General features: G+C 44.2%; 1 long non-coding RNA gene across 1 annotated transcript; it reads left to right on the top strand.

Annotated features, from left to right (window-relative positions):
* Positions 1-112: 112 nt before the first annotated feature.
* Positions 113-24,612, top strand: LOC146358972 (uncharacterized). The gene is made up of 4 exons (XR_014787148.1): positions 113-205; positions 1,731-1,841; positions 4,876-5,073; positions 24,433-24,612. It is a non-coding gene; the product is annotated as an uncharacterized LOC146358972 (long non-coding RNA).
* The last annotated feature ends 1,193 nt before the right edge of the window (positions 24,613-25,805 follow it).

The following is a 25,805-nucleotide window of genomic DNA, read 5'->3' as shown; positions in this document are numbered from 1 at the left end:
CAGGAGGAGGGGAAGCGGCGGGCAGCGCATGCGTTGCCATTAATATGCATTAAGGAGGAGGGTGGAAAGGAAGCGGCAGCACCGCCTTGGCTCCCCAGGGAGGCTTGTCTTTTCCTTGGAAGGGCGACAAGAGGAGGAGCGTCAGCGGCAACAGCCGCTCTGGGTGGGTGGAGGGGGGGAGATTTGAAGAAGGTGAGCTGAGCAGGTGGGTAAGGCGAAGCTGGGCGACGGGGGCAGAAATAATAATAATAATAATAAAGCAACTCTTGTTGATTTCACCAGTGCAAGCAGTTGCCTAAAAATAACAGAGGAATCCTTTGTCGTTGCTGCTGTTATAATAATAATAATAATAATAATAGCAATAATAATAGCAATAATATCTTGAGTCACGCTCTAAAGAATCGGTCAAAGCATGGAAATGGGGTGGGGTGCTCATCAGGTGGACTGTGCTAAACCCTTCCCTAAGAAGCTGGCTTCCACATGTTCATTGCTTCTGCGGCTTGTAGAAGCTTTGCATAGAAGTCATGGATCTTTTGAGAACTTCATGGCTTTGGGGCTCGCTGTTTACGCTGATTTGCGCCCTCTGTACATGCGTCTGTGTTCGTATGTATACACGTACAATAATACACGCGTGCACGCACCTACCAACTGAGAAAAACGTTCCCGGACTCGATGAAGTGGATTTTAAGTCCACAAAAAGCATATGCCACAGTTAGTCTTTGAGGTACCACGACAGGCTTTGTTGTTCGTTCTGGAAGAAAAATGAGAGCCCTCTTCTAATCCTGCCCAGGGGCTTCACAAGCTGAGCCCGTTCCCAGGGCACGAGAAGGGAAAATGAATTTCGAGGGAGCAGGGTTTTAAAAAGTCATAAGCATCCCAACTCCAGTCACAAAGTTCATGGAGGCGCAATACACGTGCGGGCTTTTTCCAGACGGGGTTGGCCGAAAGAATGGTGTTCGGGGTGTTTCTAGCTTTCAGTTGCAATGTTAAGCAGCTCTTGTATCTTGAAACCTAGACTACGCATGAACATGGCATGCTCAAACAACCTTGGGAGCTGCTTTTCTGGCAGGCAGGCGGCAGTGGAAGCCTCCTCCTAACAACAGGATTAACAGAGGCTGAACACATCGGTGCTTGGGCTGTGGAAATGCATAGGAGTCTTACAGAGCATGTCTGTGCATGTTTACTCTGAAGTAAGTCCTATTGTATCCACTGTGACTTACCCCTAGGTAAATGTGCATAGGGTTGCAGCCTTAAAGACCTAGATTTCACTGAGGGGATCAACCCAGCTCTGGGGCTGTACAGCTTCAGACTCCAGGTGAAGACCTATTGGCTTCTCCATACAGATAAACTCCCAGTTGGGCCTTCAGGGCAGGACTTTAGAGCAGAACTCCTGCCAACCAGAGCCCCCAAATGCAGCAGGTCTGGCTTACTGAATTGTGAAGTAAGTGAAGTACTACACATTGCTGTCTAAAGAGATCCCCCTCATAAGATTAGTAGGTCCAGAATCTAAGATTACCTAACTGCAACACTGAGCCTTGCACATAGAAAAATAGCATGTCAGGAAAACAGCTCGGCTAGAATCCTTCTCCCTGACGTACTAGTGGAAGACTATTATTATTGATATGGAGGGGTATTAAATGATGTGAACCCCTTCCCCATGCTCTCTGAAGTAGTGCAACCAAGACACAGGCTGACAACCTAGTGAAAACTATGTCTATCTCTTCCCCCAGTTTCCATTTGTAAGCCTGTACGGGGGTTCCAAGGGGTGCTATTCCTTTAACAAAAAGAAACCATGGCTTTTATTGTGAGTAGAGCTTGCCTGCTCATGGTGCTTCTGATTGGTGAGTACAGCGTGTTTTTTTTTAAAAAAAGCCAAATATGTCAGCTGAAGTGAAAACACATGTACACCACAAATATAGAGCATATTAGAGGCTAAAACAAATATTACTTGAAATGTCTATCTAGCAGCTACAACTTTTCATTTTTACTCTAGAGTAAGCAGGACCCCCAATCCAAATAGGGACCCCTGTGTGGGAGGGGGGCATTTAAGATTTGCATTGGGGGCCTACTCTAGAGTAAAAATGAGAAAAAAGGCATAGCTGCTGCTCACAGAGTTAAAGTAATGTCTGTTTTGGCCCTGAGAAATCTATGTATTCTATAGATAACTGAGCTTGAGATAGCCTGCATGTGTTAGGAAATGTACTTTTGGGGTAAAGGTGTGTCACTCTAAAGATAACTGAGTAGGGTGTTAGAAATTTGAGTGTTTGAAATCTTTGGTTTGGCACATAAACCCATTAAAAAGAAATGCCTCTAAAGGTGCCATGCCCCTTACCTGCATAATTACAGCCATCCCATATCCATGTAGGAGCAAGGGAGAGAGTTAAGTGTTCCCAAACACTTCTCTTTATTAACCATTGGAAGAGAGCAGGAATAATAACACAGAATGGGGTGAAATCCATAAAAAGTCATGATTCCAAGTCTGCAATCCTATGCACCCTTACTCAAGCATAAACCCAATTCAGTTCCAAATAAATCTGCGCAAGACTGGTGCTGTATGGCAACCACTGACAGAAAGAGTGTGTGTGTGTGTGTGAGAGAGAGAGAGAGAGAGAGAGAGAGAGAGAGAGAAAGAGAGTGAAGATAATCACACTGGGAAAAGGAGGCGTGTGCTGGAAATCATTGTCTCAAGACAAATCATCACCCTGAGGAGAAAAGGGTGTGTGCATTTAAGGGCTACTTTCTCTGCCATGAAGCTGGCCTCTCCGCAGCAGAGTTCCCCTTTCTGAAATCTTAACAAACAAGTGACATGTGTGCGTGATGTGATCACTGATGGATGGTAGGCACGGAAAACCCTTTTTGGCAATTAGCGAGATTTCTCAAGGGTTTTTCAAAGGAAGGAGGAAATAGACCAGAAGCAGTTAATCACCTGCATCAACTTTGTGTGCTAACAAAAGAAAGCCCGTGGCAGGCCGAGGCTACTTCTGAGTAGCTCTATTCTCATGGCTGCTCCCCAGCCTGGGTTTTAAGTCTAACTGTTGGGGAATTGCACCTGTAGGGGGGTCCTAGGCAGTCGCTCTGTAAGGCAGTTAATAATATAAGTAGGTGGCAATCAGCGTTTGAGCTGCAGCCCTAAATACACTTATTAGGAAGTGAGTCAGATTGACTTCAGTGGGACTTCTGAGAAAACCATCTCCTGTGCCGAAGGATAATTTGGGCACAAAGATCCATGCAGTGAAAACAGATTATTTTAAATTGGAATAATCCACAACTGTTCACACCTGTCAGGCGTGCAGGGTTTCTTTTTCAATGTATGACTTGTGGACTTTACTAATAGTAGTAGTAATAGTTACTTTTCATAGGGTTGTATCCCAAGTTAGTCCTACTTAGAGTAGGCATTGAAATGAATGGGACTTCAGTAACTTAACTTGCATCTCATTGATTTCAATGGGTCTACTCTAAATAGGACTAACATCGGATACAACCCATACTCTTTTTCTTAAGTACTCAAAAGTGTTTCATGTACACAGGCTCAGCAGTTCTTACAATAGCCATATAACAGTTGGGGGCACTATGGCCCTCCACATGTTGTTGTACTGCAACTCCCATCATCCTTGACTAGGGGGTCATTCATGATGGCCAGGGCGGATGGGATTTAGAGTCAAACAATATCTGGAGGACCACAGGTTCCCTTTAAGAAAGGCTAAGATAATGATCCCCACTTTACAGATAGGGCTGAGTCTGAAAGCCAGGCCTAGTTCCTACTAAAAGAGGGGAGGGCAACTTGTGGTCTTCCAGATATTTTGGCCCACAACTCCCATCATCCCTCACCATTGGCTAAACTGGCTAGGGCTGTTGGCAGTTGTAGGCGAAAACATCTGGAGGACCACAAGTTGCTCACCCCTCTCCTAAAGGAACATTTCTCTGGGCTGTACCATTTCAGACTACTGGTGGGAAGCTTGGGTGAATAAAACATTCCCTGCACAGAGAAGATAAGATGTCGGAGAAAGGATTCCTAGCCTAGGCTTCTTCCTGGCGTGTTCGTTTCCAAGTGCAGGGATTTATTTTATTTCATATGGAGGTACATGCAGTTATGTTCCCTCTCCCCCGCAGTCTAAAGTGGTACAGCCCAGCTACACCTAAGTCAGAACTAGGCCGGACTTTGCTCAGAGAGGCCTAGGTTTGAATTCCCTATAAAGCCCACTGGGTGACATTGCGGCCAGTCATTGTCTCAGCTTAACCTGCGTCACAGGGTTTGTGGTGACAATAAAAGGGGAGAGGGACAGAACCATATATGCCCTGACCTCCTTCAAGGAAGGGACAAAAATGTAGCAATTAATAAAATGTAGGGACAAAAATGGGACAAAAAGGGACAAAAATGTAGTAATTAATAAACATGGACTATTGAGGAACCCCAGATGTCATGACAACTCCACAGTCTATGACCTTAAATGGTGTTCAATGAGTGGCCCTTGTATTCTGCCCTGTTGTTTGCAATGAGGTGTCCAGTTGATTCAGGAAGGAAATGCTTTTCCACACAGGCTTAACATCAGTTCCCCACACTTCAAGTATGAAATGTCTGGTCCCATCATACCATAACTTCCCAATCCTTCCCTTGATCCCCACCTGCTGGACCACGCCAGACCCCAGGCATCTAGATTGTAGCCTCTGTTTGCCCAGTGTGTGTGTCCGTCCCCACCAACATTTCTCATGCTCTGTCTCTACTTTCCTGTCTACTAGACAAAAGAGGGCCCCAGAAATATTGTCATCCCCTACTTGAAGTTGTTGCAGAGGGAGGAATGGCACAAAGTTTACAAGATCAGATTTAGAATTAAAATGGTTGGGTTATTATTGATATCTCTCTCTTTATTTCGGAAGGGATTGAACACAAGAACACTGCATGTTCTACTGGACCAGGCAGTCATAAGAGCCTTGGAGGGTCAGGATGGATGTCCATCTAGTCCAGCATCCTGTTTCCAAAAGAGGCCGGCCAGAAGCTTTTGGGAAGCCCATACGCAGGGCATGACAGCAACAGCCCTCCTCTGCTGTGCATTCCTCAGCAATTGCTATTCACAGGTATATTGCATCTGCACCTGGAGGCTCCATTTAGTTATCATGGATAAATAGCCATTGACAGACCTCTTCTCCTTCATGAATTTGTCTAATCCCTTTGTAAAACCAGCAGCCATCACCACATCTTGTGGGAGTGAATTCCATAATTCGGCCTCCCACAATGTGGTGCCCTGCAGATGTTTTGGACCACAACCCCCAGGATTCCTGACTACTGGCCATGCTGACTGGAGCTCATGGGAGTTGAAGTCCAAAACATCTGGAGGGCACCAGGTTGGGGAAGGCTGCCATAAATCAATTACATGTTATGTGAAGAAGTTCTTTTTACTCCCCATCACATTGAGTGATCCCAAATCCTGATAATATGAGGATGGGCAGGGGGAATGTCTCTGTCCACCTTCTCTACACTATATACTAACAGCTAACTTAATTATCCTAGTGTCAATTTTTATGTAACTAAAATGGCACCTTCCATGTACAAGGGATTTGGGGGAACCTCAAGGTTTGTAGAAATATAAAAATATTTAGGGGGGGAAACCTAAAGGGGGTGTTGAACCACCAAAAACAGCCTAAAGAGGACTGAGCACAGAACGCTAACTGACTGTTGGAAGGGAGAAAAGGGAAAACTGCGGGTGGGGGGATAGACTGGAGTATCCTGGAGGCATAGCTGGAACCCTGAACAGGAGCACTCCATATTGCAACATTTTCTTACAAGTCTCACTTGTCACTGGGGTCCCCGGTGGGGCATCCGCAGTCACCTCCTTGGTGTCTGCCATGCTCCATGCCTCTCCTGATTTTCCTGGTCAAGTTACTTTCCTTTTAGCCTCATCAGTTTGCCTTCTTGGAAATGGGTGTTTTGTAATTAGCCATGCTCACCGTGGCAGCCATTTTGTGAATGGGGAGCCCTCATGGCAGCCATCATGTGAGAGCGCACACATCACCATCTCAAAATTTCATATGTGCCCATTGGCCCATTCCACCTTGACTGACTTTTTTTTTCTAAACTAAACGAAGATTTGATTGACCCTCACTGAGGAGTACCTGCCACCAGCCTCTGGATATCCTGGAGAGTTTTAAAGACAACAAGATGGGGATTTTCTGAACTCTGAGAGCAAGGTTCTGGTGGCTCTCAACCTGGGCCTACCAGCCTCCATTTCTCCTGCCAGCCCGTTTCCGGGCCTGATTAAAAGTGCTGATATTAACATTCAAAGCCCTAAACGGCTTGGGGCCAGGTTATCTGAAGGATCGCCTCCTCCCATATGTGCCTGTCTGGACCTTAAGATCATCTTCAGCGGCCCTCCTCTGTGAGCCCCTGCCAAGGGAAGTGAGGCAGGTGGCTACTAGGAGGAGGGCCTTTTCTGCTGTGGCACCCCAGCTGTGGAATGACTCCCTAGTGAGGTTCTCCTGGCACCCACATTGTATTCCTTCCGGCGCCAGGTGAAGACCTTTTTATTTTTCCAGGCATTTTAGCGTTTTAGACTTTTAGCTTTGCTGTTTTAAAGCTGTATTTTAAATCTCTGCATTGCTGCTAGGTATTACTCTGGTTTTATTGTGGTTGTATTCTTATATTGTGGTTTTAATTTTTTTTATATTTTACACTGTTTTACATTGTGTGCTTTTTGGTTTTAATTTTTGTGAACCGCCCAGAGAGCTTCAGCTATTGGGCGGTATAGAAATGAAATAAATAATTTCCACAGCCATAGAAATCTGCTGGGGATTAGTCTGTGTGCCAAAGCATCACAACAGCTGTTTTATTACGATGGACAGCTATTAGGTCTCTGCTAATGGGTTACCTATATACTCATCTTGTTTGTTCTGTTCCTAAGCATTGCTAAACACGCTTCATGGTTTCCCCACGAAATAGCTTCATTTCAGTGCTGCAACAGCTGACTGCATTATGAGCCTGGTAGATTGTAAACGTCGCTCATTTTGCTGGCAGCTTCAGATTTCATATGAATGTATACAGTGAAGGGTTAAGTGGGTTGAACTCAAAAGGGGAAGCGTATTTGACCTGCTAGACTTTCTATAAGTTCTTTCCTGTTCTTATTAAATTTGAAATCAGTGGATTCCAGTAGGGTTACGAATTTTGCACCTCTAATAGCTTCGGGGTGAAAAGGTTTAGGAATGACTCCTCCATCCTATTGCTGATGGGAGAACCTGCAACCTGCCTCTATGAAAGATATAGCAAGAGATGGCTTCTGTAGATCTTTCCCAGCCCTACATCTGATGCAGCATCCCATGATCCTTTAAAGTGCCATGTTCATACAAGCTTGAATAAAATAGAATTTGAACAGCTACAGCAGGGATGGGGAACCTCCAGCCTTTGGGCCTGATCCGGCCTGTGAAGGTTCCCCATCCAGCTTGCAGAGCTCGTTGGATTCCTCCAGGAGGTGGGGCTTCGAGGCAAAGCCCTATCCCCTGGAGGAATCTCCACTGTTACCTGAGATCTCGGAGATAATATCGGGGATACAGGCAGCTGGGGACTTGGCCAGTGTTGGGAGGAGCAGCTCCCCCCAGTACTGGACAAGTCAGTTTGCATGCCTCCCAAAGTCAGTGGCTCTCCAGAACCAGATAACATCAGTGGTTCCCTGACAGTATCCAGCCTGCCAAGGGCCAGGTGGGGGATTCATTTGGCCCACGCCACCCCACCCCAAAATTGTTTCCCTTCCCTGAGCTACAGCTTTTTGAGGACTGATGTTCTTGTGCTCTTACTCTCAATAAGAGCACAATGGCATTATGAATCTTGAGAATTCTCTGTACAGCAAGCAATCTTTCCTGTCACGTAAGATTGCAGTTACTGTGCCTCCTGTTCCATTCTGCCACTGATCAACTTACCCTTCCTTCTCCCCCATCTTCTCATTTGAATTCACCAGCTCCCCCCACCCCCGCCTCTTCTCTCTCTCTCTCTCTTCGACAACCCTTTCCCCCATTACAATGCAACTGTTATGGTGAACTCCTGAAATGCTGCCCCTCATGAAATCATGAGCTTAAACCTGCAGGGTATTGCTGCCTTAGGTGCCATTGAACTGTACATCCCATTGAACTGTGGGATTTACTTTTGAGTAGACATGAACTTGCATTGTCACGATCATCTCTGGTTGGTAAATGTATTCTAACTGCAGCAGATTTTAAAGCTGTTTTTCATTATAACTTCAGTTTTAGCCTAAAGATGCTACACATCTCAAACCAAGACTGACACAGACAGCTTGGTTTTCTTCCCAAATGATACAGGGAGTCACTGGTAATAAAAAAATAAAATAAACGCCCGCGTAAAACCGAAAAGGCGTAATTCTCAATCTCTTGCTGCAGCCACTAGAACAAGGATCTAACATAATAGAGCTCCAGTGAAACCATCAGAGCCGCACCAAATAGACACCAGCTGAGGTGCTGCCATATATTTAACAATCTCTCCAGAGACATTAAAAATTGGGTTGCTGAGTTATGATCGCTGTGGGAGCCATTTGAATTGTCAGTTAAAAAATCGGAATGGGCATTTAGAAAAAAGCAGGGATTGTTAGTTGTTGTTAGTTCAGCCTCAATAATTTGTGTGTGTGTGTGTGTGTGTGTGTGTCAATTACAGCACAACCCTATGCATGTATAATCAAAGGTAAGTCCTATTGAGTTCAATGGGACTTACTCCCACAAAAGTGGACACAGGATTGCAGCTTCCATGTTTGTAAATGAGCAACAAACTTTCTGTTTCTCTTTTCTCATGCGAGTATGTTTATAAAGCTGTAATTGTAAGCATATTTACCTCCAAGTAAGTCTTACTTCTGTGTAAAATTGGATAGGCTTGCAGCAGTTCAATCCATCAGGATGTCTTGCTTGCAGTCATTGTAAACTCTGGATCATCAGAGGGTCTTACAGCACCAGAAGTAGCAGAATAGCTCCTCATTCACAAACACTAGCTTTACACTAGCTCTGTTATGAATTGTGTAGCTTGCAACTGCCACTGATGACAATCTTACTAAGCTATACATTCCACCCTGCTCTCCCAACATTTTGTCACACTCTAGTGTGACCAACAAACTGCACTCAAGGCAGAGCTGTGCAGATAAGTACTGGCTCCCAAGAAGTATTATAGGGCAAAGTAGATGGGTTGCAATGTAGGGTATAGTTGGAGAAAAAACCTGCTACTTTTTCTAGATCGAGGGTGCAGAACCTCAGACCCAGGGCACAAATCCAACCTCCTGGGATTCCAATCAAGCCCTCTGGGGTTCCCCAGATGGCCATCTCCCTTTCCCCCCAACCACCAACCATGCAGCAGTTTGCCAGCTTTTGTGCTGTTTTTCCCCATTCTAAAAGGTTGTAATTAGTGCTGTACCGAAAATTTCTCCCACATTTTTCTTTTAGCATTCTCATTCAGTTTGATAGAAGAGAAATTGCTTTTGAAAAGAAATTCAACGGTGAACAAATTTTGGAGAAATTCTCATGGGTTGGGTTTGGGTTTCTTCGGCTTATCTTACTTAGGAGGTGGCTTAGGAGTGAGCACAAGTGTCCTGTTTTTATTGTACAGTCATCTTTCTTGTTGCCTGTGGCTTCCTCAAGCTTCCTACACTTCAATGATAGCCCAGTTTAAGGCACCATGAGGTGATTCCTCCCATAGGACCTTTTTAGATCAGGACATACAGGCAGCCTGGGAGGCTAGCTGTGATTAGGCAAGCTCAAAAACACCACCAAAATAAATTATAAAACATCCCGAATGAGGCAGAACACTGGAAGCCTCTTTTATGGTGGGAGAAAACTTTCAGGAAATTGGAAGACAGATTTTGCCAGAGCACCTTATCCTTGGAGCTAGACACAAATCTGCCCCCACCTGCACTGTGGTGGATGCAGAGCGGGGGCCAGCCTGCCAAGACAGTTGATTCTGTTGCAGCACAATCCCACCACCTCCAAAACCCTTGCCAAAAACAGAAAGAAGCTGTGCTACAAGCGCTGCCAGTGGGGAGCCCTACCTGGGAGAAACTGTGGAGAATTTCTCCTCCTCCTGGAGAAATTTGTTGAAATTGTCCTCCCAATTTCTCTGCCCACAAGTAAGGTGGAGAATTTCAAGAGGCCATTTGCACACTGCTGTAGTTGAAATACCTCTCCTAAGTTTTAGTTTCTGATAATAAGGGCATAATCCTATGCATGTTTAGATAGAAGAAAGTCCTACAACTCCTGGCATTCCCCAGCCAGCGTAGCTGAGGAATGCTGGGAGTTGTAGGACTTTCTTCTGTCTAAACATGCATAGGATTGCACCCTAAGAGCTTTAAGCTACATACTGGCCCCACCCCTTTTGTTTTTGGCCCTGCCCCCTTTACCTCCACATCCACCCACCACTGGAATGCAGCCTTCACCCCTCCCAAGAACTTCTCAAACACTGAATATTCAGCCTGAGGCTGAAAGAGGTTCCCCACTCCTGCTATAGATATTGGGATAACCTGTGGGTATGCTTCACCTCCCAAACAATCCAACAAAGATGGAAGTAACATGCTTTCACCTTTGTAATAGATCAGCAGGCAGAGAGCTCAACGTTCAATTTAAGGGAAACCGGGTCAATCACAACATGCATCCCAAATATCTTGGGGTCACACTGGATAGGACACTTTCCTATAAAGAACACTTGATGAAGACTGCTGCCAAACTGAGAAGTAGAAATAACATTCTACACAAACTATGCGGCACTAGCTGGGGCTCGACAGCGGATACGCTAAGAATGACTGCACTCAGTCTGGTTTACTCAGCAGCAGAGTACTGTGCCCCAGTGTGGCTTAATAGTCCGCACACGAGAAAGATCGATACACAACTGCATGAGTCAATGCATATTGTTAGGGGGACGATACGATCTACTCCCACATACTGGCTGCCTGTTTTGAGCCATATACCACCTCCGGATGCAAGATGAAAGAACGCCCTTCTTCAAGAATACCAGAAGATTACTGACAATCTCCAGCTACCAATATTAAATGACGTAACCTACTTGGAGCAAAAAAAGTTAAGATCGAGACATCCAGCCATTTCTACTGCTAAAGCTCTTCTAGAAGATGATTTCAATATCCACAACATGTGGAAACAACATTGGCTGGGAAACTGCCCTCCACAATGCTGAAGCTTGCCCTGCATTTTGGAAAAACCACCTGGATTTGACCAGCCCCATGCGATATGGACAACCTTGAACAGAATTCACACAAGTCATGGTAGATGTGGAGATGCCCTTTATAAATGGGGCAAAACAACATCACCAAATTGTGATTGTGGGATTGAAAAACAAACTATCCAACATATAGTGACAGAGTGTCAAAACTGAGCCTACAATGGAGACTTTGCTGATTTCCTGGTTGTGACAACAGAAGTAAAAAAACTGTATCTGTAACCTAGACATACATTTGTAATATTCCTGTCTATATTTTATATTTTACATTTCATATTTATTATGCTCTATGTTTTTATTGTAATGAGATGTAAATGTGCCATACAATAAAAAACAAAACAAAAAACAAAACCTCCCAAACACTGGTTTTGGGTTGAGAATGGTAAGAGAAGTGTCCGTTATCTCCTAGTCAGGAGCCGAAGGCTGTGTATGTTTGTTTGTGGGTGGGTGGAGATATGGAGCCAGTCCGGTCCCTTGCTCTGCTTGAGGATGTGATGGATGGGAAGGTGGGGGAGGCAAAGGAAGTGGGTGGGAAAGAACTGGGTTTTGAACCCAAAGCCATGTGTTCATCCTTGGCTTTCTTGTTCCCAAATCAGAGGTAGTGTAGTCTCAGGATCTGAAAGGAACAAAGCTCAGACTTAGGGTTTGGGGCAGGGGAAGAGTGTCCATGCTTTGAAGACCAGATGCTACAAAATCCAATGTATATTTTTATGTACTGGTGAAATGTGTAATTTCCCTTTCAAGCTCTTTGACTTGTCGGGTTACAGCTATGACCTCGCTCACATGATGTTTGTAAATACCATGATAACTTCAGGAATAAGTAGAGACAGTTTTTCATATGGTACCTAGTTGACTCAGAATCCTGCAGGCACAGCTCTATGCCAGAGAATGGAGGTAAGTAGCAACTGGATGAGGTAGCCACTTCCCTCCCACCTCCTGTAGGGTCCTTGTGCCTTTAATAGCTCCATGGCAGACATAAATCCGACAGGCACAGTTTCTCTCATCACCTATTAGTAAAAGTTCCTGTTGAATTTCTGCCTGTCATGCATATCCTAGAGGGGAGTAAATGCCACCCATATAGCTAATCCCTACAAGGAGTTAACGCTACTGTATGTCAAGGTGTGCTTTCATGAGGAACATGACTAGCAAGGCTTCCTTTTAGTTAAAGAGGCCTGCATGAGTGCCCCCAGGCCACTTTTATCTTGCTCTTATGCTGAAACTGATCCCCTTCACTTGAATGAATGTGATGGTGTCAAATATAATGATAGTGCCTATCCAGCTTCATGGTTGACTGACGTGCATTTCAGAGTAGCACATTCCATCTGAGGAGCCCATTTGCACAGCCGAGTGATCTAAACTTGAAAGCTAATTTCTGTAATTACCAAGTGCGATTGAACTCTAGCAAAACTTTTCATCGCCTGCATGGGATGGGAATTCTGCTTCCATAACTGTTTAGCACTTGGGGAAGGAACTAATTGGAAGTTATTTGACTGGGAGGCCCCCTACCTCCCCTTAATTACAAGATATTTAACAAATGGGGAAACCAGTACTCATAATGAAAACGTTGTGTGAATTGTTGATGCTCTCACAAGGTAGATGTGCCAAGCATAACAGTATTCTAAAGCAACCTTCCCCAACCCTTGGACTGCAGGTACCATCATCCCCAGCCAGCATAGCCATTGGTTGTGCTGGCTGGGGGAATGATGGGAGTTGTATTCCAACACATCTGGAGGGCACCAAGTTGGGGAAGGCTACTCTAAAGCAGACTCTCCCCCACCCCCTCGTATGAGGGTGGCAATTCTTTTCGATATGGGCGATTGTTAAATTGTGGAGGCAAAACATTCCATAAGGGACTAGAGTTATAAGGGACATCTTGCTTTTTTCAAGGGCGCAAGACATCTAAAACTTTCTCTACAGTTCAACTATATTCAAAAAATGAAGGTGCAAATGCTTTAGGTCGTGCTGATCGGTGCTTACCATATCAGTGGTTGTGTAATTGTACTGCACTGTCGCGTGCCTAAAATCCAGTTTCAAACATATTGATTGGACAAAAAGTGGGCTTTTCCGGGGCATGCGCATGCAGTAGCCCTATTTGGTGGAGCGCACATGCTGCATTCAACATGCAATGTATATAGACATGTATTGTTCCTGATATGCTGCTCAAATACTCAATTTAATCGCTGCTCTTCACATACTTTGCCCAGCTGTGAGGTAGTATAGATATGGAGTGGGGAGAAGGTTTATCAATATTTACTGGTGAATCTCCAGATGGTTTGCAGTAGATCAGCAAGGGTTTCCAATTCCCAATGGTGCAACAATAGCACCATCAAAAAGCCTGATTTCTTCCTAAATTAGGCTGCTGAAATCAAGTAAATTGGGGAAAATAGGAGTAGGGGTGTGTGTGTGTGAGAGAGAGGGAACGAGGACTCAAGCTGCAGTTCTGTTCATGAAAAATTCCCAGGCTGAGCCTATATTTGGAGGCACCGTGTTTCACACTTGTACATCTGCCTTTCTGAGCCACTATTTCACACCTCGTGGACCTCAGGGTTCTAGCGAAAAACAAAGTAGATCCCGCCAGCCTAAAGTATGCCCACCTCTGGTATAGGTTATTTATCATTATGTTCTGGTGCTAAAGCAAGCATTTGTAACGCTTCATGATGTATGTCACTCCTGAGAAGTGCGGTATTGCAAACCGCAAGTGTAAGAATGGGCGCTGGGAGAAAAGATCTTGAGACTTTAAAGGAAACCAACGTGCATTAAAAAAAAATGCAGCACCAACTTTCAACACACACTAATGTGGCTGTGGATTTGCCCCCTGAATCACCCAAAGGTCACCAACTGATGTTCGAGATCTTTGCTATAAAAATCTAACAAGCAGGAATCCGGAAAAAAAAAAAATTCCTGAGTTGGGGGAGGCCGCTGAGCCAGGATGTCATAAGCAGACTCACCTGCAATTCTCCATTTCCACCTGCAGTTCCTAAGTGCAAAGGGAGGCACTGCTGTTTGTAGTGGACCCATTGGCAGAGCACCTGCCATCCCCCCACTGAGGAGGGAGAGAAGCAAAGCCAGCAAATGCTAGTCTCTGTCCAGACCATCAGTGAGGTTTCTCTCCTGAGCGCAATGCCTAAACACATCAGCTGGAGAGGCCTTTGGTGATGCAGGAAGAGCACTGGCTCTGTAACACAGGGTTGTCTCTACTATCAGGCAGAGGGAGATGGTTGCTTTAGGCAACGGATGCTGGAGGCAGGGAGCAGCAGTGAAGTGTGGGACAACAGAGGCGTGTGTGGCCCATGATCTGTTCTACAACCCTAAGCCAGCCTGCTGCTTGGATCCAGTGGAGGATTCTGTTCTGTCACTACTGTTGGATCTGATGGCCTGGTTCAGACATCACAACAGACATTTTAAACCCAAGATTGTTTTGAGAGAAGGGCGGGGCTGCTCGTTCTTGCTGCCTGATCACTCCTGGTGGAGCTAAACAACCCAGGGACACCCTGTCCCTGCGTTGTTTAGCATGATGTCTGAGCACAGAATTCTCAATTCTGAGTTGTTTGGGGAAAAGCAATCTAGAGTTGTAACCCAAGAACAAACCATGGGTTACAACTCACAACAATCCAGAGTTCCGCATTCAGACATCATGCTAAACAAACCAAGGATGGCTCAATCCTGGCTTGTTTAGCTCAGTGACAGCAATTGGGCAGGCAGGAGCCAGCACACTAGCTTGATGCTGCTCGTTCACGACTAACTAGGGTTTATACAAACCCTGGGTAGTTGAGATATCTGAATCGGGTCAATGTGTCTCTTATTTCTGTCAAAAAGAGGGAAATTGGGATTTCTAATCAAAAGTTTCAGACAAGCAAGGGTTTTGTAAAAGTGAGAATTTCCTTTTAAACTCTTGTTTAGTTTTAAGAATAAAACATTCTTGTAATCGGGAATGTAATGGCAGATAAAGACTTTTAGTGACTGGAAACTGGAGAAGGTAAGGCTGAAATAGTAAATGATGTGGAACAAATCATCAGTGTACTTTGCATTGTACTAGTCCATATCCAGATGAAAGGAATGATAGATATAAGAAAAGGGAGAGATTAAGATAAAATCATAACATGACTAAAACTCCTGGTAAATAGGAAATTCCTATATTCTTGGAGTCTTTTTTAAAGTAGTGAAGGCAAACAACATAAAGTTGTTGTTTCATATCTGGCAGGGCTTAACAACCAAATTTAAAAGGCAAAGTTTTCAGAAAATACTAAGTAAATTCAGTTATTATCCCCCCCCCCCGAAAGCCACGTTAAGAAAATGAAGGAGAAATATTTCAAGGACACAGTCCTATGAGGATGGCTGTAAGGCTCCAAGTTTGGAGGCTTATGACCATCCAATACAGAGTAGGAGGAGCGGCCGAGGCGACCTTTTTCTCCTTGCTCCCCCCACTCTGCATTTTAGCTAGATGTTTTTGCCAATCTAGCTGAGGCATCAGGGAGGGAGAGGGAAGGGGGCTGGGGAGGCCTAGCATAAGCCACCTCCTCCCACTGGCACGTCCCCTTTCCCTTTCTTCCAAGGGTGCCTTTGCAACCTCAGAGAAGCAGCCAGCACGGTTCTCTCCACACTGACTGCAAGCAGCAGGGGGAAGGGCGAGGAGCTCGAACTCTTGGGTCCAAGGTCGGAGTGGTGTCTCTGACCTTGGATCCAGGAAACCGAAGTATCCTATGGTCCCCCAGACTCTGTCTAGAGGCCATAAGATTGTTCTCCCCGTTTGTATTTAATGTTACAGTAGATCATGCAGACCAAGGCAAAGAAGGTTACAATCAAAAGAATTTGGAAGAAAATGCTATTCTGAATACTGAGTGAACTGAAAGTGATAACAAGGAGATTTGTTGCAATAAAAAGAAATCAAAGGAAGACAAAAGTTACCCTTGTAAACTACATATGACCCAAATATTGGAATATTGAAAGAATGCTTCAATAAAGTATTAATTCTCATCTTAGTACAGTAGATTGAGGGGGATTTAACTGGGGTTTTTAATGGAGTTACAGACTCAGTTTTGGATCAGCCAAGAGGAAGTACTGGTGAGCCCATTATTCCAGGAGTTTTTCAGTAATGTCGAGAGAATGCAAGATTAACTCTTATCTTGAGCGAGTCCAATCCAGCAGTTAAGGGTTTCACATTGTAAAATGTACTCTGGAATGGATTTTTATTTTGTCTTTTCAAGTTCAAGTAATGAGGCAGGCATGGATAGGACTAACCATAGTTAGGAAACCCAACCAGGGCTTGAGCTTTTCAATGCGCAACAGGCAAGCCATGGTTCAGAGCTACTTGTCTGCTTTCATTTGCCACCTGCTCAGTAATCCAGTCTCTAGGAGTCAAAGCCTCCAGAGGTGGATCAACAGCAGTGACTATAGTTAATAATTTCTGACAATATGCTAAGCTGTGGTCATACAAACCTTGGTTTATAAATGTTAGTCAGTTCAGACATCATAACAAACCATGCTTAAGCTTCTTTAACCATGGTTTAGTGGGATGACTAAAAGTCTAAATTGAGCCTTGGTAAACAAAAATGTAAAGGCAAGGATGCTTGGTCTGTGTGCAGCTTTTGTGGGTTTAAAGGCAGCAGTTGACACAGTTGTTAGGGAGAGGTTGTAGGAGAAAAGCTCTCTAGAACCAATTTAGATTGTGGTGCTGATGCTAGTAAATATCTTGTCATCAGACACTATCTTGAGGATCTACTCCCACCAGTCTGTTAATATTATCCCTGTAATGCAGGGAGTTAAACAAGGTAGCATCTTCACCCTTTTCCTATTCAAACTCTTTAAATATTGTTGGTAAAAGACAATTTTTTTAAAATTTCATTTTCTACCAACAATATGATGTTCCTTCCGTACATTCATATGGGGCTATTAATCATGTTGGGTCACTTCTGTAGTAAAAACCTACTGATGATCAGGGGACTGGAAACAAAGCCCTATGAAGAAAGACTGAAAGAACTGGGCATGTTTAGCCTTGAGAAGAGAAGACTGAGGGGAGATACGATAGCGCTCTTCAAGTACTTGAAAGGTTGTCACAGAGAGGAAGGCCAGGATCTCTTCTCGATCATCCCAGAATGCAGGACATGGAATAATGGGCTCAAGTTAGAGGAAGCTAGATTCCGGCTGAACATCAGGAAACACTTCCTGACTGTTACAGCAATATGACAATGGAACCAATTACCTAGGGAGGTGGTGGGCTCTCCCACACTGGAGGTGTTCAAGACGAGGCTGGACAGCCATCTGTCAGGGATGCTCTGACTTGGATTCCTGCATTGAGCAGGGAGTTAGACTCGATGGTCTTGTGGGCCCCTTCCAATCCTACTATTCTATGATTTTATGATTCTATGAATTATAAACTATGATGAGGAATGAAATGGTAATTTACATCTACAAATCCACACAGCATATATGGCATATCAATTTTCATAAAACAGGATTCGGGATTCTTGTCTGTGAAACTGGGAAGAGCATGTGGATCAAATTTGTTTGAGAAAGGTTCTGACATAATGGAAGTCTGGAGATATCATGGGGGCAAGTAGGTTGTATGGTGCTGAAATATGGGGGTTCCATGGAAGTTCTTACAGCATAACATTCTAAATAGTATTTTGAGGGTCTTAGTTGTAGTAAGAACTGGAACTGAAATGCTTCCAGTAGACTTGGGAGCCTACTTGTATGCATTCAGCTACTGACTTAAATGAATGCATATGGCCTCAGATGGGATCCCAAAGATATGTTTATATGAGCTATTTCAATCAAACTCCTCCAGACTGATTGCCTTATTCCAGAAAATGGTTCATTTAAGCCAATTACAGGGTTTCATTATAAGTTATGTTAAAGGAACTAAGTTAACAGATGGAAAACCAGAATAGAAATTGACCAACCAATATATTTGTGTGGAGAGATTTATCTATATCGGCCAATATTAAAATAGCACCCTGGTACTCACTGATAAAATTTCATAATACCTTGGAAAAATACTTAATTGAACTGTATAAGTCTGCTTTGAGAGAATTTCTGGCCTTGTTAAGATTTCAACAAATGGCCTCTGCTGTTTTAGATGGGTGGCTTAACTTATTTTACAGTTTAAGCCACTGTACTTGTGGGGAGGAGGGAACCAAAAATATGTTGTACTGCTCCATTTCTGAAAATATGCTGGACTACTTTTCTCCAGTTATTAAAAGATCATGAACACTGATTTAAGAATATTTACTTGCTAACACTAGCAAGGAAATTACTCATACTATGACCACTTTTATCTTGGCTGCTGTAAAACAGCATTAAATTATTTCGTTACATAGTAGTAGATTATATTTCATTACAACTGGATACTTGATGTGTTTTGTATGAGATCTGTTAAGCTGCTTAGAGAAATTTGGTTTGTTTGTTATTATACCTGTTTTGCTGACATTATGCTATATGTTGGCCTTCCCCAACTTGGTGTCATCCAGATGTTTTGGACTAAAACTCCCAGCATACCTGACCATTGGACATGCTGGATGGGGCTGATGGGAGTTGAAATCCAAAAACATTTGGATGCCATATGTTTTATTTAAATTTGAACTGAACATCATGCAATAGATTATTTAATATATAAGTCACTCTACATGGAAAACTAAGTATGCAATCCTATGCACACTTATATGGAATAAATCCTGTTGATCACAGCAGGACTTACATCTGAATAATCATGCATATGATTGTGCTAAGCAGAATTTGTCTCTAGGATTCAACCCTCTAATTATGCTTTCTGACCCAATCCAGGCCATCTAGGCCATTTGATTGAACAGATACAAGATATGCAGAAATTGATGAAATATCAAATTTATGGAATATCAAACAGTAACTGAGAAGGGTAGCAATGACTTTAATGAATTACTGAGCATGATTCAAATAGATGTGGGATGAAAAATGTTATTTTAATTTTGTAATTGATATTGTGTGATCAATTTTGTTTTTTTTCTCATGTCTTGTTTTTCTTGGGGGGGGCATGTCTTTTTAGATATAAAAAAATGTTGGAAAACGACTAACATTAGTTGTAGCAGTGTTATAGCACCATTAAATTAGAAGGCATCTACTCACTCATTTTTTTTTTAATCTTTCTTACTCATAGTCCTATCAGGTGATAATGATCCCCTAAATCATTGCACTTGTGTGTTCATTTTCTATAGTGTTGGTAAGCTAAAACTTCGTAGTTTGTAGTAGGGTCATAGCAATGGATATGCATCTGGATAAAGCAATTCTTCCTCAGGTTTGTATCCTTCATTGAAAAGTTCAAGCTGGAGTACTTTGGGTGGAATTCTATGCATGTTTAGAGAGAAAAATGTCCTACAACTCCCAACATACTTGAGCTGGGGAGTACTTGAGCTGGGGAGTTATAGGGCTTTTTTCTGTTTAAAACCTGCATAGGACTGCACCCTTAGCAAAGTAACTGTACTTTTCCTCCCTCTTTGCTGGAATCTTAAGATTTTCAATTTGTAAAAATATGTCAACATTTTGATTTAAAAGGGGTGAAGTTCCACCATTACCCCTCTGTAGAAAGAAAAATATGTCTGGTCTGCTTCTTCGAATTCTTGCTTTCAGATTTCCCAATCAAAGGATTATTTTGAAATATCATATGTGAACATCGACCGTTATGTCTGCCAGTCTTCATATGAAATGTGTGTACTAGGATGGCAGCCTATTAAAGATCATTGCCTTTTTCTTTCTTTTTTACTGGCCTTTTCCCTCTGCCTTTAACAACAACCTAACTTGCAAACATTTAGCAACTGAGGCTTTTCTTGCTATGAAGATAAGTGCTGGGGAAAAGTTTCATTTGTTTAATGACTGCACATCAGACATGTTCTGATGTTCATGTCTCTAACACGTTCATGTTAGAGGCATGAGAGCAAGCCTGACTCCTCTCATTTCCCTCCCCTTTTCTGGCTCCCTCATAGCTGGTGTTTATATCTTGACATTTTGCATTTGCAAGACTCAGTTGGCTTGTGGTAAATAGAAGGAAGAAATAACTAGATCTGCTGTAAGGGCAATACTATCTATCTATCTATCTATCTATCTATCTTTACAACATTTGTCTACCGCTCCATATCTAAACAGATTCTGGAGAGGTGAACAACAAGAGATAAAATGAACAAAATATAAAAAGAATGAAACATGATATTAAAATTATTCTTTAAAAAACAGTGCCAATAAAACCAAGGCTGGTTAACCAAGGAAGACTTCCGGGAAAAGAGCTGTTTTCAGCAGGCGCTGAAAAAAACCCAGTGTTGGCACCTGTCTGACTTCCAGAGGTAGGGAGTTCCATAGGAAGGGAGCCACCACCCTGAAGGCTCTTCTCCGGGTGGACTCCAGTCGGGCCATAGGTCCATGTGGAACCACTAGGAGCAGGCCCTCTGATTACCTCAGTGACCAGGCAGGTTGGTAAGGGAGGAGGCACTCTCTCAGGTATCCTGGTCCAAAGTTGTTTAAAGCTTTGAACACTAGTAAGGAAAGGTTCCTCCTGTGCAAGCACCGAGTCACTGCTGACTCCTAGAGGGACACCACTTTCGCTGGCCTTTTCATGGCAGACTATAGCGGGGTGGTTTGCCAGTGCCTTCCCCAGTCATGACTACCTTTCCCCCAGCAAGCTGGGTACTCATTTTACCAGCCTTGGAAGGATGGAAGGCTGAGTCGACCTGAGCCAGCTACCTGGGATCTAGCTTCCACTGGGATCAAACTCAGGTCGTGGGGAGAGTTTTGGTTGCAATACTGCCGCCTACCACTCTGCGCCACACATGAGGCTCTTGAACACCAGTACCAAAGCCTTAAACCTGGCCCCAGCAGTGAATAGGTAGCCTGTGCAGTTCCCTCAGCAAAGGAGTTGCATGCTGAAAAGGGGCAGCTCCTGATAACAGCCAAGCTGCTGCGTTCTGCACTAACTCCAGCTTCCAGAGCAGTCTTAAAAGCAGCCCCACATAGATTACTGCATTGCAGCAATCCAGTCTTGAGGTTATTAGTGCCTGTACCACTGTGGCTAAGTTATCCCTGTCCGGGAGAGACCATAGCTGGTGAGCCAGCCAAAGCTGGTAAAAGGCACTCAGAGCCGCCATGGCCACTTGGGCCCCCAGCGACAGTGATGGATCTAGGAGTACCCTCAGAATACGAACCTGATCTTTCAGAAGGAGTGCAACCCCATCCAGAACAGGCAATGTGCCTATATCCCAGACCCGGGAACCACTCACCCACAGGGCTTCTGCCTTGCCAGGATTCAGCTTCAGTTCATTGGCCCTCATCCAGCCCATTACTGCGTCTAGGCACTGATTCAGGTCTTGCACAGCCTCTCCTGATTCAGATGTCACAGGGAGACAGAGCTGTGCGTCATCAGCATACTGATGGCATTTCTCTCCAAGTCCCCTAATGACCACTCCCAGTGGCTTCATATAGACGTTAAACAACATTGAGGACAGGATGGTATCCTGCGGAACCCTGTAGCTCAATTGCCAAGGGGCCGAGGAATGATCACCCAATGTCACTTTCTGAAATTGGCCCCATAGGTAGAACCAGAAACACTGTAACATAGTGCCTCCAGTGCCCATCCCCTGGAGTCCGTCCCGGAGGATACCATGGACATGGTCAATGGTATCAAAAGCCGATGAGAGATCGAGCAGAATTAACAGGGTTGCACTCCCCCTGTCCCTCTCTTGATAAAGGTCATCCATCAGAGCCATGAAGGCTGATTCAGTCCCATAACCGTCGGCTTGGCTCCCTGTGCAAGTGGGCATCGGCCTGGTAGACAGACCTTTCTGTCTGCAGTTCAGAGTTGTGACTTCCTTCCCCACTCCTTTCAAAATACTTCTTGGAAGCATGTGCTGAGGAATCTGTGCCCTTGATATGCTAATTTGCACAAGGCTTTGGACAGGGTGGGTCTCAGATGCTGGGCGAAAGGGGCTCATCCCTTCACCACAAGTTCTGGAGACCCATCTGTCATGTTTTGTGGGGGCCACAATGAAGTCACTTGCGAAAAATGGCGGAAGACACTGAGTTTGTGTGGGGTGCATGCATGCTATTAATTTTCAACAAGTACAATCCTGTGGAGAGAGCAGCTTGTGTGATGGGGGTGAGTCTTTGTTGAGGCTGCTAGATAATGTGAGCCTGAAAAGAACACACCCCAGTTCAAAAGAAGGAGGGCTGCCCTCCCCTCCTGTTCTCCTAACCTTGTGCTGATCAACAGCGGATCCCTTGCCACAAAGCTTGCATTCTTTTATTCTCAAATTAGAGCAGCTGTTGCAGCAACAGCACAGCTCATTGGAAACCTATTAGTTTCGGAAAGACTTAATCCAGTTTGAAAATAGTAATGCTTCTCTCTCACACCGATTAAGAGGCAAGGCACAGGGGTCTCGCTAGGCCTTTGGATAACGTAATCTGCACATTTTATTACATGGTCTAATTCTCATAAAATAGCAGGCAAGGTGGTGAAACTGTGCCTGGAGTGTAACATTTCAGGTTCTCCATTGGGACTTACATTATTGAATGCTACTCCGTACAACAACAAATCCCTTCCACAGAGAAAACGAGAAGATCAAGGAGACAGTTCCTACCTGCTATCTCCCTGAGATGTTAGTTTTCTATGAGTAGGAATCTTTATTTATGGGGGAGCATTTCATCATGGAAGTTTCCAGCTTAGGGTGGCCATGCGCCCTACTATACATAGGACTGTCCTCTATTTGAAGGGCTGTCCAGTCCAAGTTTGGTTTAAAGATAAAGAACCACAAGAAGGGAGAGTGAGCAGGGGCCTTGAAGTTGCCTATCAATAGTGAGCACCTGGATAGCAGACTGAGCAGGGTCATATAAATTAGCACATGCAAATTGTATGCAAATCTTTTGTTCTCTTTTTTGATTATGTATTTCCTCTTTTTTTTTTTTGCATAAATGGCCACGCTGCCCCACCTGTGGTCTGAAGCCACAGGGCCGGTTGGCATGATCACTGCAGCCCACCATGGCTTATTTCAGCCACGGTGGATTGTGGCATGTGCCAGCAGCCATTTTGAATATTCAACCGGGGTGGGGCGTTGCCATGGTTTGCTGTGTCATCTGAACATGAGCAGCACTGGTGGTTGTTGTTGTTGGGGGGGGGGGACTCTCAAACAACTCCAATAATTCTACAACAGAGCATGGGTTATTTGAGGGTTGTTTCCCCCTCCAACAACCCCTGCCACCCAGCAAACCATGGTAACCCCCTGCCTGGGGATGAATATTCAAAATGGCCACCAGCACGCACTGCAGTCCACTAAAATAAGCCACAGTGGGCTGTGGTGATCGTACAAGCCCAGTTAGAGTCAATATCATCTGTTGGTTGGTTTGTGAGAACTAGCTGTAGAGTGTATGCTTCACATGCTTATGATGAGGCACATGTTTTTTGTGCCATTTAGAGCTTCCTATGCAAGCCCTACCTTAATGAACAGCAAATGCAGACGAGCCCAGGAGAGATCCGAGTAACTTGTGCCCCATGTTTAAGTAGTGTACTGGGGAAGGGAGCATTTAAATTTCCCATCTTAGACACCAAAATGTCTTGACCCTTAGTTCAGTTCTTGGCATTAGGGTAGCCATTTATAAAGGAGGACAGGACTGCTGTTTCCTTAATAATTGTGTATCCCAGTAGATGCACACAAGCAAGCGACACCTGCCAAAATGCCCTCTTCTATACAATGATGAATGTACAGGTGTTTGTTCCTTCTTTGTATCTGCTTACTCATGCTGTTGCTAGTTCATCATGGCTTGCCCTTACTATCCAACTCTCCTTTCACATGCTATGAATCTGATTGTCTGTGGGGATGTTTCTGCCCCCCTGCTATCTTTAATTATAAAGATGTTAAATCCCACCCTTACCTTCTTAGCCAAGGGTTTCACGCAGTGAAGGAATGGGTATTCACGGACACACAGGCATAATTTAATGAGGCGTTCTGAAAGCAGAACAAAAACTGAAGTGGTGTGTAGGAGATTGAGCCTAATGCAGTGGAATAGATGGTAGCTGATCTAAAGAAATCAAAGGCATCAAAGATTATTAGAGGAAACAAAAGGGAAACATGTTGAACAGAAGTGCAAGTGGTAGAGAGCGAGTAACAGAATGAGAGGTCTCATGAATGAAGCAGCAACATTGGAATCTAGTTTTTTTTTAATTTTGTATGAAACTCTTATGCTGAAATGTTACATTTTGAATTCTCTCTCTTTGTCCTTTTCAGTGGTTTGACTAAGGAAGAAGATGGAAGAGCTGGCTGATCAGAACCATTCATGGGCTTCCATTTTTCTGCAATAATGCATAGTTTCAAGATGAATTGCTCTCCTCTTTTCTTAGAGTTAGTGTTGTACAATACCTTCAAAGGCATTCTATATAAATAAAAATAAAAACTGTTGCCATTTTCCTTCATTGGCTTAACAATGGTCCCTGAGGAGGAGGAGGAGAAGGAAGCTATGAACTTACTCATGCTTCTTATTGTAGAGCAGATGGGACTTTGCTAAATGTGGCTATCTCGTACTATGAGTGCAATGTAAGAACAAGGGTAGGCAATTTGGTGCCCATGGGCACCAGTGCACCCCTAGATACCTTTCTTGGAGCCCACCAAGGTGCCATACCCCTCCCACTTTTTTAAAAAATACCAAAACCCCATTTTCTTACTGTCAGCTGAGATTGCTATGAAATTGGTTTCTGTTGGTACTGAAAACTGTGAAAGGAGTTGTTTAGTGTGTTGGGGCTCAGACCCCACCTCTGCCTCGTACTCAGTCTTTTGGGCAGGTTACTTGTTCTTTGCCATGCCTCCCATGTCAGCCATTTTGTGATGGTGCCCAGGACACTTTCTCAAATTGCCAAATGTGCCCACGGCCCATAAAGGTTGCCTACTCCTGTATGAAAATATAAGAAGAGCCCTGCAGGATCAGACCAAAGGCCTATCTAGTTCAGCATTCTGCTTCTCACAGCGGCCAGCCAGATGCCTATGGGAACCCCACAAGCAGGGCATGAGCACAAGAGCACCCTCCTGCTAGCGTTCCCCATATATGTGATCCCCCAGCCCAGCCCATTTCATCCAATGGCTGTTCATAAGTTATCTTCCCGTTCATGCTCAGAACAATCCTGCAAGAGGCAGGGGGTAGAATAGGAAGATGGCTCATTTCCAGGGAGATGGGATAGATGGGAGCATGGGAAAATGGATTTATATCAGATAAGTTTAGGCAGTTGGGAGAGAGTCAAATTTTGGGTTGGGGGGGATAGGAGTGTCAGCATTAATTCTACGTTAAACATATTCATGTGTTGTAAACAGTCATCTACAGTAGTGACCACCCTCACAATTTCTTTTCTCTGTACCCAATCAACAGACAGGGGAAAGGGGGTAAGGCCAAGGAAAGGGTGCATGGCCATCTGGGAAACCTAAGTGGGCCAGATTTAGCCCCTAGGTGGGCCACATTTGGCCCTCAAGTCTGAGGCTCAACACCCCTGCTTTAAATGGTATCCACCTGCCTCCAAACTCCCAGTCCTCCCCAACCTTTCTGGGTTTTAACTGTTTCTAACATTCTGTTGCTAAACGGATCTTCATTTGGGGTGGGGTGTTTAAAACAGGCT

The sequence above is a fragment of the Heloderma suspectum genome, chromosome 1 (assembly GCF_057233095.1).
Source record: "Heloderma suspectum isolate Gila_16-S chromosome 1, 16-S_ref, whole genome shotgun sequence".
NCBI classification, from domain to species: Eukaryota; Metazoa; Chordata; class Lepidosauria; order Squamata; family Helodermatidae; genus Heloderma; species Heloderma suspectum.
This window is presented reverse-complemented; position numbering and strand designations above follow the sequence as displayed.